At 37.3% G+C, this 16,883-nt stretch overlaps 1 long non-coding RNA gene across 2 annotated transcripts in view; it reads left to right on the top strand.

Annotated features, from left to right (window-relative positions):
- LOC122424537 overlaps positions 1-16,883 on the top strand; it is a 72,255-nt gene that overhangs the window by 39,792 nt on the left and 15,580 nt on the right. Inside the window, exon 3 of one of the 2 annotated variants that reach the window (XR_006264463.1) lies at positions 11,835-11,904. This is a non-coding gene — a long non-coding RNA (uncharacterized LOC122424537). Of the gene's footprint in view, positions 1-9,720; positions 11,369-11,834; positions 11,905-16,883 lie in introns of those variants that run through there. The other variant, XR_006264464.1, reaches the window with a different exon arrangement.

The raw sequence follows: 16,883 nt of genomic DNA, 5'->3' as shown, positions 1-16,883 counted from the left end.
ATTCTATCAAACATTTAAATAAGAGTTAACATCTATCCTCTGAAGCTATTCAAAAAAATAGTTGAGGAAGGAACACTCCCATACTCATTCTATGAGGCCACCATCATCCTGATGCCAAAACCAGACAAAGATAGCACAAAAAAGAAAATTACAAACCAATATCACTGATGAATATAGATGCAAAAATCCTCAAAAAAGTAGTAGCAAACCAAATGCAACAATACATTAAACAGATCATGTACCACCACTCCAGTATCTTTGCCTGGAAGATTCCATGGACTGAGGAGCCTGGTAGGTTACAGTCCATGGGGTCGCAAAGAGTCGGACACGACTGAGTGACTTCACTTCACTTCACTTCACTTCACTTCACTTCACCATGATCAAGTGGGGTTTATCTCAGGGATACAGAATTTTTCAATATCTACAAGTTAATCAGTGTGATACATCACACTAAGAAATTGACCTTCTCAATAGATGTAGAAAAAGCTTTTGACAAAATTTACTACCATTTGTACTAAAAACTCTCCAGAACGTGGGCACAGAGGGACTATACCTCAACATAATTAAAGGCCATATATGACAAACCCACAGTTAAGATCATACTCAAAGATAAAAAGCTGAAAGTATTTCCTCTAAGGTCAAGAAAAAGACAATAATGGCCACTCACCACTTTCATTTAACATAGTTTTAGAAGTCCTAGCCACAGAAATCAAAGAAGAAAAAAGAAATCCAACTTGGAAAGGAAGAAATAACTGTCACTGTTTTCAGATGACATGACACTATACATAGAAAATCCTAAAGTTGCTACTATAAAACTATGAGAGCTCATGAATGTATTTGGAAGATGTTGCAGTTTACAAAATGGAACAGGATAGACAGCCCAGAAATAAACTCACACACCTATGATCAATTAATACACAGCAAAGGAGGCAATAATATACAATGGAGAAATGACAGCTTCTTTAATAAGTGGTTCTGGGAAAACTGGACAGTTATGTGTACAAGGCGAAATTAAAGCATTCTCTAACACTATACACAAAAATAAACTCAAAATGGATTCAAAACCTAAATATAAGACCAGATACTATAAAAACTCTTAGAGGAAAACATAGGCAAAATACTCTTTGACAGAAACCAGAGCAATATGTTTTTGGATCCACCTCTGAGAATAATAAAAGTAAAAACAAAAATAAACAAATGGGATTTAATTAAACATAAAAGTTTTAGCACAGCAAAGGAAACAATCAATAAAATGAAAAGAAAACCTACGAAATGGGAGGAAATATTTGCAAACAATGCAACCAACAAGGATTTAATCTCCAAAATATACAAACAACTCATGCAGTTTAATATTAAAAAAACACACAACCCAATCAAAACTTGGCTGATTGGTGGAAGATCTAAGTAGACATTTCTCTAAAGAAGACATATAGATGGCCAGAAAGCACAAGATGCTCAAACACCACTATTAGAGAAATGCAAATTAAAACTACAATGAGATTTCACCTCACGTCAGCCAGAATGGCTATCATCAAAATATCTACAGACAATACATGTTGGAGAGGATGTGAAGAAAAGAGAACCTTCCTATATTGCTGGTGGGAATGTAAATAGGTGCAGCCACTATGGGAGAACAGTAACGGGGTTCTTTAAAACACTAAAAATAGAGCTACTGCATGATCCAGCAATCCCATTCCTGGGCATGTATCTGGAGAAAACTGTAATGCAAAAAGATACATACACCCCAGTGTTCAATGCAGCACTATTACAACCGCCAAGACATGGAAACAATCTAAGTATCCATCAGCAGATGAATGGATAAATAAGATGTGATTCGCATATACAATGAAATATTACTCAGCCACAAACATAATGAAACAATGCCATTTGCAGCAACATGCATGGGCCTAGAGCTCACCATACCAGATGAAGTAAGTCACACAAAGATGAATGTTCTATCACTTATATATGAAATCAAAAAAAGAAAAATGATACAAATGAACTTATTTACAAAACAGACATAAAAAACAAACTTATGGTTACCCAAAGGGAAAGATTGGGGAAGGGATAAATTAGGAGTTTGGGATTAACATACATATACTACTATGTGTAAAATATTTAATTAACAAGGACCTACTGTGTAGCACAGGGAACTCTACTCAATACGTAATAACCTATATGGGAAAAGAATCTGAAAAAGAATAGATACACGTATATGTATAGCTGAATCACTTTGCTGCATATCTGAAATTATCACAACATATACCCAACTATACCCAAATATAAAATCAACTATACCCAAATATAAAATAAAAATTAGAAAAATAGACCCTGAACTAAAGCAAAGATCCATAACATTATTTGACTCTCACACCTTTTCTTAAAATACACTGTAATACTGTTACTATCCTGAGATGAAATTCATACCTCCCAGACACATAATTTAAAACAACATAATAATCTTATTGCAAAAAGGAGAAAAAGGTTTTTATGGTTAAATAATATGTATCTTGATTTGTAAATATCCAGCACTGGTTGATGCAGTGAAGTGGTTAACTAGTTGCCATTATATAGAGAATTACCATGAATTGGAAGACAAGTGTATACCAGGATTGCCAGGTGTGCTGTTTGGCTGAAATGTCATGTGACATTACTGTTGGTGATGGGAAGTGATTAAAAAAATTTTAGTGCAGTTATAAACAAAATGGTTATACTCTTTCCTTATATTTACACAGAAATTTACATTCCTAGAAAATTTAGTGTATATGTGCTGGTTCAAAAGCTACATAGTGTTTATATGTAAAACACAGTTTCATTGTGGACTTAATTATAAACAGGTTTTCCAAGACATGAATATCCAGCAGATTGTCCTAAAGTAATAATGCAGAATTCTTTTGTTATGTGGAGCTGTGGGGTCCAACCTCTCAGACGGTCCTATGATTCTCACCTTCTGATATTCCCACTGCCATGTAATTTTCTCATATGGTTATCAGTGGAAATGATGGTGTGTGACTTATAGCTAATCATAAAAGATATTACCACTCTTTGTTCTCTTAAATCACTCATTCTAGGGCAATCCATTTATATAAAGCTATCATTTATATTTTTTAATTCTTTAGTTTTTTATTGAGAGACAATTGACACATATCATTGTGTAAATTTAAGGTATACAACTTGTTTATTTGATATTTTCATGGATTGCAATATGATTACTACCATAGAGTTAGGTAACATGTAACATAATTATCATATCATGTAACATAATTATTGATTCCTTTTTTGTGGTGAGAACATTTAAGATCAAGTCTCTAGGCAACTTTGCATTATATAATACAGTATTGTTGGCTAAAAATACTATGCTGTGCATAAGATTCTCAGAACTTATTTATGTCCTAGTTGTTTGTATCCTTAAAAAACATCCCCAACTCCCCATAACACCAGACTCTGGTACCCACCATTTTGTTTCTACAAGTTCAGCTTTTTTAGATTCCACATATAAATGACATCACACAATATTTGTTTTTCTCTGTCTGATTTACTTCACTTAGCACAATGCCCTCAACTTCCTTTTTTCTCATGGCTAAATAACATTATATTGTAATAAATGTACCACTTCTTCAATATCCATTCAATCACTGATGAACACTTGGATTGTTTCATTGGAACAGTAAAACCGTTTCATTGGAACACTGTTTTATTGGAACAGTGTCATAATATACAAGGGGATGCAGATGTCTCTTTGATATAGAGTTTTCATTTCCTTTGCATATATACTCAGAAATGGAATTGCTGGTAGTTATATTTTTAAATTTTTTAGGGATTCTTCAGGCTGTTTTCCATAGCAACTGTACCAACTTACATTCCCACAAACAGCGCGCCAGTGTCTTCTTTTCTACACATCCTCATCAATGCTTGGTATCTGTTGTCTTTTTAAGAAACATTTATTTATTTATTTACTTGACTGTGCTCAGTTGCAGCATAAGGATCTTCAGTCTTTATTGTGGCATGCAAACTCCTAGCTGCAACATGTGTTATCTAGTTCCTTAACCAGGGATCAAATCCAGGCCCCTGAATTGAGAGTGTGGAGTCTTAGCTACTGAACCGCCAGGACAGTTCCTCTTGTTTTCTTAATGACGGTGATTCTAACTGGTGTGGGGTGATATTTCCTTGTGGGTTTGATTTGCACTTATTTCCCTGGTGATTACTGATGTTGAGAATCTTTCCATATACCTGTTGGCCATTGTGTGTCTTCTAATTTTGGAGAATGTCAATTCAGCTCCTCTGCCAATTTTTTAATGATTGTTTTGTTTTTGTTATTGAGTTGTATGAATTCTTTATATATTTTGGGTGTTCACCCTTTCTGATATATCTTTTGCAAATATTTTATTTCATTCCACTTTATTGTTTCCTTTGCTTTCCAGAAACTTTTAAGTTTGGAGTCATTCACCTACTAGTTTTTACTTTTGTTACATGTACTTTTGATGTCATTTCCAAAAAAAAAAATTGTTGCCAAGACATAATTGAGGAGTTTCTCCTCTACATTTTCTTCTCACAGTTTTATAGTATCAAGATTTATGTTTAAGTCTTAAAATCAGTAAGTGTGTTATCTCCAGTTTTGTTCTTTTTCAGGATCATATTGACTATTCCAAGTTTCTTACAATTTCATACAAATTTTAGGATAGTTTTTATCTATTTCTGTGAAAAATGTCATTGGAAATTTGTTAGAGACTGTATTGAATATAGATGGCTTTGGCTAATATGGATATTTTAGCAATGTTAGTTCTTCTGAATCATAAACATGGGACAACTTTCCATCTGTTTATGTCTTCTTCAATATTTTTTCATCAAACTCATGTAGTTTTCATTGTACAAATCTTTCACTTCCTTGGTTAAATTTATTCCAAAGTATTTTTGTTTGTTTGTTTTTGATATTGTGAATGTCTTTATTTCTTTGTCAGATATTTCATTTTTAGTGCATCACTGACTCGATGGACATGAGTTTGAGTAAACTCTGGGAGTTGGTGATGGACAGGGAGGCCTGGCGTGCTGCGATTCATGGGGTCTCAAAGAGTCGGACATGACTGAACGACTGAACTGAACTGAACTGAACTGAGTCTAATTGATTTCTGTATGTTGACTTTATATTCACCGATTCTACTAAAATTGTTGACTATTTCTAATAGTTTTATGGTCAAATCTTTAGTACTTTCTGCAAATTAGATCTTATCATCTGCAAATAATGAGTATTTTGCTTCTTCCTTTCTTATTTGCATGCCTTTTAATTATTTATTGTGTCTGATTCCTCTAATTACGACTTACAGTGAAAAGTGAAAGTCACTCAGTCCTGTCTGACTCTTTGCAACCCCACAGACTGTAGAGTCCATGGAATTCTCCAGGCCAGAATACTAGAGTGTGTAGGCTTTCTCTTCTCCAGGGGATCTTCCCAACCCAGGGATCGAACCCAGGTCTCCTGCATTGTAGGTGGATTCCTTACCAGGTGAGCCCCCAGGAAAGCCCAAGAATACTGGAGTGGGTAGCCTATCCCCCTGGATCTTCCCAACCCAGGAATCAAACTGGGGTCTCCTGCATTACAGGCAGATTCTTTACCATCTGAGCCACCAGGGACTTACAGTACTATGTTGAATAAGAGCAGGAATAGTGGACATCCTTGTCTTATTCCTGATTTTGGAGAAAAAGCTTACAACCCTTACAACCTTTCACTTTTTGATTCTGATATTTGCTGTAGGTTTGTCTATATGGTCTTTATTATGTTGATGTATATTCCTTCTATATCCAATTTGTTGATGGTTTGTATCATGAAGAGATGTTTTTTGTCAGTTGCTTTTCCTGCATTTATTTAGATGACCATACCATTTTTATATTTCATTTCATTAATATGATATCACACATTGATTTACATGTGTTGAACCATCTTTGCATCCCAGGGATAAATCCCACTTGATCATGTTATATGATCCTTTTAACTTGTTGGTGAATTTGGTTTTCTAATATATCATTTAGAATTTTTAAATCTACACTCATCAGGGATATTGATTTATAGTTTTCTTTACTTATTTTGTCCTTATCTAACCATGGTATCAGGGTAATACTGGCTTTGTAAAATGAATTTGGGAATGTTTCCTCCATTTCAGTTTTTGGAAGAGTTTGAGAAAGATTGATATTGTTTGGTTGATTTCACCAGCTAAATCATCTGGTCTTGGACTTCTCTGTGTTGGGAGGTTTTTGATTGCTGATTCTGTCTTCTTACTTGTTTAATTAGTCTGTTCAGATTTTCTATTTCTTACTTATTCAGTCTCTGTAGGTAATGTGTAGGATTTTATCTATTTTCTAAGGTACCCAAATCTTTGGCATGCAGTCATTTATAGTAATCTCTGGCAATTATATGTGTTTTTATGGTATCAGTTGTTATGTCTACACTTTGAGTCTGATTTTATTTATTTGAGTTTTCTCCCTTTTCCCCCTAGTTACATAGTGAAATGTTTGACAATTTTTTATCTTTCAAAAACAAAGATCTTTCTTTTTTTGATCTTTTTTATATTTCTATATTTCTTTGGGGTCAGTAACTGGAAATTTTTGTGTCCCTTTGGTGGTGTCATGTTTCCTTGGTATTCCATGTTCCTTAAAGTCTTGTGTTGCTGTCTTCACATTCTAAGAAGCAATAACCGCTTCGAATCTTACTGTTCTCTTTGAGAGACAGAGAACTTCCCCCAGTCAGTTCAGCATGGGATCCTGAGTTTCTCAGACCTTTTTTCTGTGGATGCACTTGCTCCATTCTTCTAGTGTCCTCTGATGATGGGGGTGGGGGTGGAATTCCTGACATTACATGCCTCCTCTGGGAAGAAGACCTGGCTTCTTCCCAGAAAGCCAGGCGGGGTGCTGACAGCCTCCCATTTGTTTTCTTTAAAATGGTTTCCTGAGTTGCTGCTGTTTTTGATTCTTCTTCCAGCTCCATAGAGCTGGGCTGACTCTCCGCATTTGTTTGCTGTCTGTCTGCAAAGGCGTGTACTTTCTTAATTGCCATTTACAGGAGTGCATTAGGGATCCAGCCATAATGTACTGATATTAATCAAAGAATGTTCAAACTACTGTATAGTTGTGCTCATTTCACATGCTAGCAGGGTTATGCACAAAATTCTTCAAGCTAGGCTTCCACAGTATGTGAACCAAGAACTTCCAGATGTGCAAGCTGGGTTTCAAAGAGGCAGAAGAACCAGAGATCAAGTTGCCAACATTCATTGGATCATGGAGAAAGCAAGGGAGTTCCAGAAAGACATCTACCTCTGCTTCATTGACTACACTAAAGCCTTTGACAGTGTGGATCACAACAAACCATGGAAAATTCTTAAAGTGATGGGAATACCAGACCACCCTAGCTGTCTCTTGAGACACCTGTTTGCAGGTCAAGAAGCAACAGTTAGAACTGAACATAGAACTGGTTCAAAACTGGGGAAGGAGTGCAACAAGGTTGTATATTGTCACCCTGCTAACTTAAATTATATGCAGAGTACATCATCATAAAGGAAATCAACCCTGAATATTAATTGGAAAGACTGATGCTGAGCTCCAATACTTTGACCACCTGATGCAAAGAGCCAACTCTTTGGAAAAGACCCTGATGCTGGGGAAAACTGAAAGCGAAAGGAGAAGAGGGTGGCAGAGGATGAGATGGTTAGATAGAATCTCTGATTCAATGAACATGAATTGGAGCAAGCTCCAGGAGATGGTGAAGAACAGAGGAGCAGGGCCTGCTAAGAACATGGGGTTGCAAAGAGTCGGACACGACTTAGCAACTAAACCATAACAACAAAAGTATCAAAGAGGAGAGAAAGAAGGACTCACAGCATCATGATACTGATGTCTCATCACTACTCGCTCTAGTTATTTTAGTGCTCTTTACTTTTATGCCATAGATATGTTAATATACCACTCTATTATAGAATTAGATTGCTAATTCACGCTAGTTATTTTAGTGCTCTTTACTTTTATGCCATAGATATGTTAATATACCACTCTACTATAGAATTAGATTGTTCTAAATCTGACCACGTGGTTTTCATCTTTAACAGTGTGATGTGTACTTTCATATGTTTTTATGTTGCTGACTATCATTTCTTCATTTCAGTTTGAGGAACTCTTTTTACCATTCCTTGCAAAAGCAAGTCTAGTTGTGGTGAACTCCATCCATTTGTCTTTGTCTGGGAAATTATTTCTCCTTCATATCTGAACAATAACATTGCCATACAGAGTATTCTTGGCTGACTTTTTCTGCTCTTTCAATGGTTTGAATAAAGTATTCCACCCTGTACTGGCCTATAGAGTTTCTGCTGAAAAATTCACGGATAGCCTAACAGAGGTTCCTTTGTAGATTACGTGCCCCTATTCCCTGCTGCCTTTAATATTAATTTATTTTTGATTTTTCACTTCAGTTTTATTATAATGTGTCTTGAAGATGGTCTTTTGTCATTGAAAATAATAGGATGATCTATTAGCTCCGTAAGTTGGATATCCAAGTCTTTGTCCAGATGTGGGAATTTCTCAGCTATTATTCCCTCATTTTTTACTTTATTTAAAAAAACAAAGAAACAAACAAACACATTTTTGGCTATGCCACACAGCTTGCAGGATCTCAGTTCACCTCCAGGACTGGCAGGCCACAGCAGTGAAAACCTGGACTCCTAATCTAATCACTTGACCACCAGAGAACTCCCTAACTATTATTCCTTTAAATAAATTTTCTATAATCTTCTTTCACTTTTACTCTTATGGAATATAGATTATTCTAATATTTGTTTTTTGATGTATTCCCATTGATCACGCAGGCTTTCTTCACTCTTTCTAATTCTTTATTCTTTTTTTTTTTCTGTGTTATTTCAAAAGTCCTGTCCTCTAAGCCCTTGCTCTTCTCTTCCATCTGCTCTACTCTACTACAGATGTTCTCTCTGCATGCTTTAGCTCATTCAATAATTATTCAGCTACAGAATTTCTGTTTTATTTTTTATGGTTTCTATCTATTTAGTAAAGAGCTTCCTGATATTACTGAACTGTCTTTCTGAGTTTTCTGGAAGCTTATTGAGTATCTTCAAAACATCTATTTTTAATTCTTCATTAGCCAGCTTGCAATATTCTGTTGTTTGGAGCTTGATTCTGTAGTTTTTGGTATCTTTTGGTGATGACATATTTTCTTGATTTTTCTTTTTCTTTTCTTTTTTGTAGTTTTGCATTGCTGCTTTCATATTTGAAGTAGCAGACGCTTCCTTAAATCTTTATTGCTTGCCTTCAGATAGATTAGTTGGTGTAGCTCTTTCTGAGGTTTCCTAGATTATGAAGTCCTTCTCTAGGCTTCCCTGGTGGCTCAAATGGTAAAGAATCTGCCTGCAATGCAAGAGACCCGGGTTTGATCCCCGGGTTGAGAAGATCCCCTGGAGAAGGGAATGGCAACCCACTCCAGTATTCTTGTCTGAAAAATTCCATGGGCAGAGGAGCCTGGCGGGCTCCAGTCCATATCGTCACAAAGTCTGACACAACTGAGCAACTAACACTTCCCAGTCCTCATTCTTCTTGCTCCCTCTTGTGGCAGATTTATTTGACTTTAATGTCTTCTCTTATTCTTACAAATCATGAGGCTAGCTGCTGGAAATATTTTTGTTTTTCAAAAAGTTGTACTATAGCTCCAGTTTATGGTTTTCTTTTTGCCCACAGACCCTGGGAGCACTATGATTTTGCTGGGAGCATTATGACTACTGGACCTGCTGTAGCTTCTGCACCTGGGAGCTCTTTCTTACAAGGATCTGGGGACAGAGCACTTGCAAGTTGGGGTTTAGTGTGGGGTGTTTTGTGTACCTTCAGACCATATGGGAAGATGCTCAGTAGGGATACTCCAAGAGGCTTATGGGGCTGACTTCCTGCTAAAGTCCTAAAGCAGTCAGCAGTCTAGGCGCTTTAATCTTGGGAATCCTTATCTGCTTCTCTCTTTCTCCCTTATCCCACTTGTCATAGAGGTCTCTTTTCGGTACTCAGGGCTCTGCTGGTAAAATATGGGTTTCTCTGGGCACAACCCACACAACCAGGATAGCTGGGAACTCATTCACTGCTTTCAAACTCTCCTGTGGGAAGAATTTGCCCACACCTAACAGCTTAGTCCCTTGCAATATTGCTCTGGACAGGGGAGTGGGGAGCAGCCCTGCTAAAATCTCTTCCTCTCCTCTGTGTTTCCAAACTTTCATCTTCTCTCTGATGGGTGTTAGAAGCTGTCCTCGGGTATGCTGGACTTCTAAAAATTCTCTTGCCCATGGGTGTCTGCTCCCCATGTTTTTTCTCCAGTCATGGTGAAAAGAGATGGGCAAGTTGTACATCTGCTTGATATACAGTTCTTACCAAGCTTCTTTTGTGTATTTTCAGATATACGGGTGAATGATAGTCCTCCAGGGTCCCTTGATATGTGATGCTGTGTCCCACAGCTCCCTCTGAGGCACTTTTGTTCATGGATCAACATCTAATTAGTTGTCAAAAATGGGGGAGTATATCTTATGCCACTACGATGCTATTGTCAATCACCATTCATCCACTTTTAATTTGATTACTGATATGAAAGGACTTTTTATTGCAATTTTGTTTTCTAGCTTTCTTTATCTCATCATTCATTTAGCTATGTTCCTTTGTGTTTTGTTGATTTTTTGTAGTGATGTGCTTTGATTACCTCATTTCCTTTTGTATATATTCTATAGACATTTTCTTTGTAGTTATCATTGCATTTATATAAAAACATCTTCAAGTTATAACATTCTATTTTAAACTGATAGCAATATAATTTGAATCACAAATATCAATAAAATGTCTACTTTGTATGGTTTTTAAATTTTTTTTCTTTAGGACTTCCCTGGTGGTCCAGTGGTTAGGAATCCAGCGGGCAATGTAGAGGACCTGGGTTCAGTTCCTGGTCTGGGACTATCCCAGTGCCATCAGGCAACTAACCCTGTGCCCCACAGCCGCTGAGCCTGCCCCCTAGAGCCTAGGAGCTGCAGCTACTGAGGCTGTGCACCCAACTACTGAAGCGCTTTTGCCTTAGAGCCCGTGGTCTGCAATAGGAGCAGCCACCGAAGTGAGAAGGCTGCCCTCCACAACTAGACAAAGTCCACACGCAGCAACAAAGTCCCAGCACAGCCAAAAATAAGTAAACAAGTAATTTTAAAATTAAAACTATTTTTATTATTCAAACTCTATGCACCAAGTTAGAATAATATAGGTTACTATATGTCCGAGTGTTTACATTTACCAAGAACCTAGTATTTTTGTATTCCATTTTATTGTTTTCTAGTATCCTTTCATTTCAATTGAACACCTCAGTTTAGCTTTTAAAAAAAAAAAAAAAAACAGGTCAGATCCAGTGATGATAAACTCCCTCAGCTTTTGTTTCTCTGAAGAGTTTAAATTCTTTAATTTCCAAAGAAAATTTGCTAGACACAATATCTTTGGTTGGTAGATTTTCGCCCTTCTCACTGCTCTTTGAATATATCACCCTACTTCCTTCTGGCTTGCAAGATTTTTTTGTTTTGCTTTTGTTTTTAAATTTTTAAAACTTTAAAGAAAATTTATTTATTTTTGGCTGCACACAGGCTTTCTCTATTTTCAGTGAGCAGGGGCTAATCTTCACTGATTGAGTGGGCTTCTCCTTGTGGTGGCTTCTCTTGTTACAGCTTGCGGGCTCTTGTTGAAGCTTGCAAACTTCAGCAGTTGTGGCACATGGGCTTTGTTGTCCTGAAACACGTGGCATCTTCCTGGACCAGTGATTGAACTTGTGTCTCCCGAATTTGCAGGTCGATTTTTAACCACTGGACCACCAGGGAAGTTTCCTGGCTTGCAAGAGTCTTCATAAGAAATTTGCAGGTAATCTTATGAAGCTCACTTTTTGCTCTCTGTGTGTAACTTCTGACATTGAATAAAATGTGTCTGTGTGTGAAACTCTTTGGATCTATTCTTGTTATATACTGTTGAGCTTCTAGAATTTGTATGCCTGTTTTATCCCTCAGGTTTGGAAAGTTTTCTATTATTTTTTCAAATAAGCTCTCTGTTCCTTTGTTTCTCTGTTTTCTTTCTAGACTTCTGTTATGCATGTACTAGTCCACTTGCTCATATCTCATAAGTGCCTTAGGCTCTCTTCACTTTTTTCTTCCAGTTTTATTGAGATATAATTGATATGCAGCACTGTGTAAGTTTACAGTTTACAGCATAATGATTTGAATTACATATATTATGAAATGATTATCACAAGTTTAGTACATTTATTCTCTCACATAGATACAAAATTAAAGAAATAGAAAACAATTTTCCTTGCGATGACAACTCCAGGATTTACTCTCTAAACAACTTCCATATAGAATATATAGCAGCATTAATTACATTTATCATGCTGTCCATTACATCCCTAGTACTTACTTATCTTAAAACTGGAAGTTTGTACCTTTTGACTGCCTCCATCCAATTCCCCCTTCCCCTATCCTCTGCCTCTGGTAACCACAAATCTGATCTATTTTTCTATAGTTTGTTTTTGAAGTATAGTTGATCTATAAGAATATGTTAGTTCCTGTTACACAATATAGTAATTTGATATTTCTATATATTAATATTTTCAAATAATCACTATGATAAGTCTGGATAATGGTGTCACTATACACATATATTACGTTTATTGACTATTCCGCACACTGTTCATTTCATACCCACAACTCAATTATTTTGCAATTGAAAGTTTGAACCTCTTAATCTCCCTCACCAGTTTCTTTCCTCTTCCTGTCAACTTTCTTTCCTCCTCCTCTGTCAAACACTGATTTGTTCTCTGCATCTATAACTGTAGTTGTTTTGCTATTTGTTCATTTGTTTTGTTTTTTGAATTCCATATATAAATGAAATCATACAGAATTTGCCTTACTTGGTCTGACTTATTTCACTTTGCATAATATCCTCAAGGCCCATCCATTTTGTTGCAAATGGCAAGATTTCATTATTTTTTATTATGGCTAAGTATATACACTCCACATCTTTACCCATTCACCTATTGATAAACACTTACACTGCTTCCATATCTTGGATATTGTAAGTAGTACAGTGAAGAACATGGGATACTAATTAGTGTTTTTGTTTTCATCTAAGAAATACCCAGGAGTGAAGTTGCTAATCATGTGGTAGTTCTATTTTTAATTTTTGGAGAAATCTCCAAATTGCATTCTATAGTGGCTGTGCCAATTTATCTTTCCACCAACAGTGCATAAGTGTTCCCTTTGTTCACAGCTTTCCTGACACATTATCTGTTGTGTTTTTAAAGGTGAATCCCATGACACTGTGAGTTTTAAGGTGTTTATTGATATGCCTGTGCTGGGCCTTAGTCGTGGCCGTGGGACCCTCACTGTGGCATGTGGGAGTCTCCCTGACTGTGGCACATGGGCTCCAGGGCCCAGTAGTTGCAGGGCATAGGCTGTCTGTGATGCGTGGGCTTTCTAGTTGTGACACACGGGCTTAGTTGCCCCTCAGCATGTGGGATCCCATTTCCCCAACCAGGGGTCAAACCTGCGTCCCCTGCTTTGGAAGGGAGATTCTTAACCAGTGAACCACCAGGGAAGTTCTTGGTGTTTTTTTTTATAATAGCCAAGTATGAGTTGATAACTCATTGTGGTTTTGATTTGGCTGTCCCTGATGATTTAGTGATGCTGAGTATATTTTCATGTGCTCATTAGCCATCTGTATGCCTTCTTCAGAAAAATGTCTGTTCAGATCCTCTGCCCTTTTAAAAAAATATTTAGTTATTTATTTGGTTGTGCTGGGTCTTAGCTGTGGCACATGGGATCTTCAATCTTCACTGTAGCATGTGGGATCTTTAGTTGTGGCATGTGGGATCTAGTTCCCTGACCAGGGATGGAACCTAGGACCCCTGTATTGGGAGCACAGAGTCTTAGCCACTGGATCACCAAGGAAGTCCCTTCTGCCCAATTTTTATTTGGGGTGTTTGCTTTCTTGATACTGCATTGTATTAATTCTTTGTATATTTTGCATATTAATCTGTTATTGGATATATTGTTTGTAAATATATTCTCTTATTTAGTACATCTTTCATAGTTTCTTCATTGTGCAAAAGCTTTTAAGTTTGATGTAGTCCCATTTGCTTATTTTTGCTTTTGTTTCCCTTGTCTAAGGACAGATCTAACACCATTTATTGAAGAGACTTCCTTTCCCCCATTGTATACTCTTGCCTCTTTTCTCATGAATTATTTGACCACATATGTGTGAGTTTATTTCTGGGCTTGTTATTCTGTTCCATTGATCTATGTGTCTGTTTTTGTATGAGTACAATACTATTTTGATACTGTAGCTTTGTAGTATAGTTTGAAATCAAGGTGGTTGGTACTTTTAGCTTTATTTTTCTGTATAAAAATTGTTTTGCTATTCGTGGTCTTTTTGTATTTCCTTATAACTTTCAGAATTATTTGTTCTAGTTCTGTGAAAAATGCCATTTGTGTTTTGGCAGAGATTGCATTGAATCTGTAGATTTCCTTGGGTAGTCTGCTCATTTGCACAATATTAATTCTTCCAATTAATGAGCATAGTTTAACTTCCCACCTGTTTGTGTCATAATATTCAATTTTTTTTGAATCAGTGTCTTATAGTTTCCTGAGTACAGGCCTTTTACCTCATTTATTAGATTTATTCTTCTCTTCATTTCTCCTACTTTTATTGTTTTCTTCATTTCTTCTTTCAATAGCTTACTGTTAGTGTATAGAAATACAATAGCTTTCTGTATATTAATTTGTATCCTGAAATTTTACCAGATTCACCAATGAGCTCTAATAGTTTTCTGGTAGCATCTTTAGGATTTTCAATCTATAGTATCATGTAATCTACAAACAGCAGTTTTACTTCTTCCTTTCCAATTTGGATTCCTTTTATTTATTTCTTTTTCTTGCCTAATTGTTATGGCTATGACTTTCAATGCTATGTTGAATAAAAGTGGTAAGAGTGGGCATCTTGGTTTTCTTTCTTCTCCGGGTCCTAAGGTCTCTGATTGCATGGCCCTGGAAGTTCTGGAGTTGGTGTTTTAGCCCACTGGTGTGAAGGGCTGGAGTCCAGGTATGCCTGGCCTTGATGCTTGTCTGCTAGCGATTGAGGCTAGGTGCAGGGCCTGCTGGTAGGCAGGGCCGAGTCCTGACACAGTTATGGGCTCAGGGATCCTTAAGGCAACAGGCCTGTTGCTGTGTCCCCTCACAGCTAGTTGCTTGGCCTGAGGTGTCCCAGTACTGGTGCTGAGAAGCAGTGCCAGATCTCAGCACTGATAAGCTTGAGGGAGGATTCCAAAATGACTCTTGCTAGCACCACTGTTCTTGTGCTAGAATTGAGTTTCACAAAATAGCTGCCCCCAGTGTCTCTGTGCACAGGGTGAGATCTAGTGGCTTCCTGCCTCCCCGAGGGTCTCTCCAAGATCAGTAGCTGGGTCTGATGCAGGCTCTTTTTAAGTTACTACTTCTGCCCTGGGTTCTGGACTGTCTGAGGTTTTGTGTGCACCCTTGAAGAGTAGAGTCTGAGGACTTCCCTTGTGGTCCAGTAGTTAGGAATCCACCTGCCAATGCAGGGGATATGGGTTGGACCCCTTGTCTGGGAAGATCCCTCATGCTACAAAGCAACTAAGCCCATGTGCCACAACTACTGAGCGTATGCTTTAGAACCTGTGAATGAAAACTACTGAACCCATGCACTGCAATTACTAAAGGCTGCATACTCTAGAGCCTGTTTTCTACAACAAGAGAAGCCACTGCAATGAGAAGCCTGCATACTACAACAAAGGTTAGCCCCCACTTGCCACAACTAGACAAGCCCATGCACAGCAATGAAGATCCAGTGCAGCAAAAATTAAAGCAATAAATAAGTAAATATATTCTAAAAGAGTCTCTATTTCCCACAGTCGTCTGGCTTTCCTGAAAGTAAGCTCTCCTGGCCTTCAAAGTCATATGTTCTGTGGGCTTGTCTTTCCAGCGCAAGAATCCCAGGCTGCAGAGCTTGCTCCTTGGGAAGAACTTCTGGAATTGAAATTATTCCATTTGTAGGTTGCTCGCCCCAGGTTATGGGTCTTGACTGCACTGTGTCTCCACTCTTCCCATCCATCTTGTTGTGATTCCTTCTTTACATCTTTAGTTGTAGAAGATCTTTTCTGCTGGTCTTCTGATCTTTTATCTCTGATAGTTTCTTCATATATCATTGTCATTTTGGTGTTCCTGTGGAAGGAGGTGAGTTCAGGGTCTTCCTACTCTGTCATGTGGACCATACCATCTCTCTTTACATTTTATTCTTTTCTTCCTTCACTCAATGATTTGAAATGAACTGTTTTCAGGTTTGCTGATTTTTTTCTTCTGCCAGATTGCATCAATTTTTGTACTGTTTGTGACTTTTTCAACTGAGTTATTTTATTTTTCAACTCTAGAATTTCCTTTTAGTACTTTTTTTAATAGTCATTTTTTTGTTAATATTTTCATTTTGTTCATGAATTATTTTCTTTATTTCATTTAGCTGTCTGTATATGTTTTCTTTTGGGCGTCCCTAGTGGCTCAGATGGTAAAAAATCTGCCTGCAGTGCAGAAGACCCGGGTTTGATCCATAGGTCAGGACAATCCCCTAGAGAAGGGAATGGCTACCCACACCAGTATTCTTGCCTGGAGAATTCCATGGACAAAGGAGCCTGACAAGCTCCATGGGGTCACAAAGAGTCAGACACAACTGAGTGACTAACACACACACAGACACACACACATTTTCCTTCAGCTCATTCAGCACCTTTAAGATAGTTACTTTAAATTCCTAGTGAGTCAGCTCATAGACTTCCAATT

This window comes from Cervus canadensis, chromosome 22, assembly GCF_019320065.1.
Source record: "Cervus canadensis isolate Bull #8, Minnesota chromosome 22, ASM1932006v1, whole genome shotgun sequence".
Taxonomy (NCBI): domain Eukaryota; kingdom Metazoa; phylum Chordata; class Mammalia; order Artiodactyla; family Cervidae; genus Cervus; species Cervus canadensis.
This window is presented reverse-complemented; position numbering and strand designations above follow the sequence as displayed.